Consider the following 2,895-nt stretch of genomic DNA (forward strand, 5'->3'; position numbering starts at 1 on the left):
GATATAATCTGATCACACACAGGAAGGAGGCAACTTTTAAACAGGCACGCTTTCACTCATTTTAGAGTTGTGCGCACAGACACAAAGACTTAGAGACACTGATATAGTCACCTCTCCCCACCCCACCCCTCCACACACACACACACACACACACACACACACACACACACTCACAAATATGCACGCGCTGATACTTAAAGAGGAAGGAGGTAAAAAATTGAAGGCAAACACACACACGCACGCACACACGCACATACACACACACACACACACACACACACACACACACACACGCGCGCGGGGAGGGGGTCGTTAAGAGAGAGAGAGAGAGAGAGAGAGAGAGAGAGAGAGAGAGAGAGAGAGAGAGAGAGAGAGAGAGAGAGAGAGAATGGTGAATGACTTCAGGAAGTCATGTTACTGGGAATCATATCATCGTATCTTGTGCTCCAGATACACTCCATACTCTTACACTATATTGTATGATTCCGTTTGCTAATGAGTTTTTTTTTGTTTGTTTGTTCTTCTTTGCCTTCTTCTTGTCTAGTCTTTAACAGACGGTTGGGGTCTGGAGAAATAACGCGAGGCCATTTTCATTGTCTTTAGATGACATTATGTCTGATTACATGTTTCGCTGTTGTCAGAATGAAGTGAATGCGTCGTGGCTACAAATCGAGCGCTGCTGAAGGTTTGGTGGAAAGCATGCAAAAAAAAAAAAGGTTGCCATTGATGGCTGGCGGGCTTACTGATTGACTAAATTTTGTCAGGCCCTTTATCGACTTATTTCTGTTTATGTTGTTGTGACTGTTGTCCCTGTTCTTCTTCTTCAACCACCACTACCACTATCGCCGCCACAACAACCACCACCACCACTACCATCATCATCACCATCATCATCATCTTCTTCTTCTTCTCCTCATCATCATCATCTACCTCTTCTTCTACTCCTCCTCCTCCTACTGCTGCTGCTGCTGCTGCTGCTACTCCTTCTCTCTGTGTCACTCCCCCCCCCTCTCTCTCTCTCTGTCTGTCTTTGTCTCTCTCTCTCTCTCACTCTTCTCACTTCTTCTTCTTCACTTCATCCCCTGTTCCCTCTCTCTCTCTGTCTGTCTTTGTCTCTCTCTCTCTCTCTCTCTCTCTCTCTCTCTCTCTCTCTCTCTTCTCACTTCTTCTTCTTCACTTCATCCCCTGTTCCCTCTCTCTCTGTCTGTCTTTGTCTCTCTCTCTCACTCTTCTCACTTCTTCTTCTTCACTTCATCCCCTGTTCCCCCCCTCTCTCTGCTGTCTGCCCCCACCCCCTAATTATCTTTCTAAGCCTTCTAACTTCCACACAGTCTGAATAACACGAGGCATGCAAGTGTCACCTTGTCTCCACACACACCACTTCAGAAGTGGATCGACAACAACTTCATTGACAGTTCCCAGTCCCTAGAACTGTTGCCGGGAACAGAAGAAGGGGAACAGTGGGACCTGTCAAGGACTAAAGTTGGGGACTCCAGGGTCCATTAGACAGGGTTCGTTTCCTTCATTAATTGTCCCATCTCCAGGCCTTCTGCAAGGACTAAGGCTGGTTAAACCTGTAGACGTTTTGTTTGGCCTCTGGGTGACTTGCAGGGGGTGGTAGTGGTGGTGGTGGTGGTGGTGGTGTGTAGGAAGGTTTGGGTTTCTTTTTCCATGGTTGGTCTGACCAGCTTGTGTTTGTTTTCCCTCTGGACTTGTTTAGTTGTTTTCGTTTTTTATTGTTGCTTTATTAAAGGGGTTGGGTGGTGGTGGGGTGAGAATACTTTTAATCCTAATTTGATGGAGTGATGGCCTAGAAGTAACGCGTCCGCCTAGGAAGCGAGAGAATCTGAGCGCGCTGGTTCCAATCACGGCTCAGCCGCCGATATTTTCTCCCCCTCCACTAGACTTTGAGTGGTGGTCTGGACACTAGTCATTCGGATGAGATGATAGACCGAGGTCCCGCGTGCAGCATGCACTTTGCCCACGTAAAAGAACCCATGGCAACAAAAGGGTTGTTCCTGGCAAAATTCTGTAGAAAAATCCACTTCGATAGGAAAAACAAGTAAAACTGCACGCAGGAAAAAATACAAAATAAGGGTGGCGCTGTTGTGTAGCGACGCGCTGTCCCTGGGGAGAACAGCCCGAATTTCACATAGAAAAATCTATTGTGATAAAAAGAAATACAAATACAAGTACTTTTTCATCTTTTGGTGATTATCAAAAGACGTTAATCGCTTTTTGCTGACGTTCTGGACAAAGCCATGAAAATGGATAACAGATTCACACTCCGTTCACGTTCTTTGGGTGAGCAGTGCTCAGGTTTGGGTGGAAATAATACTGTAAACAGTCAACAAGAGAGGCAAGGCCTTCAAGACTCACTTGTGATAAATTAAGTCCCCTAGCATTAATTACAGAGTAATTTCCCTTTTTTACCCTCTGCACCAAAACGTTTGCAAAATAAATAAAATTTCCATGCTTTGCAAAAGAAGTTCCTGTTTGAACAAAAAATGATAATAATGACTCCTCTTGTTGTTGTGTCAGAATAAGAGGTCAAAGTGCCAAGTTTAGAGAATACAAAAAATATAAATATAACAGTAAATGCAGGTTGCATATAATTAGGCTTCTTTTTGTATTTTTTGTGCCCATCCCACAGGTGCAATATTGTTTTAAACAAGATGACTGGAAAGAACTGAATTGTTCCTATTTTTATGCCAAATTTGGTGTCAAGTGACAAAGTATTTGCAGAGAAAATGTCAATGTTAAAGTTTACCACGGACACACAGACACACAGACACACGGACACATACACACACACACACACACAGACAACCGAACACCGGGTTAAAACATAGACTCACTTTGTTTACACAAGTGAGTCAAAAAGGAGTGAACTGC

Source organism: Babylonia areolata, chromosome 5, assembly GCF_041734735.1.
Source record: "Babylonia areolata isolate BAREFJ2019XMU chromosome 5, ASM4173473v1, whole genome shotgun sequence".
Taxonomy (NCBI): Eukaryota; Metazoa; Mollusca; class Gastropoda; order Neogastropoda; family Buccinidae; genus Babylonia; species Babylonia areolata.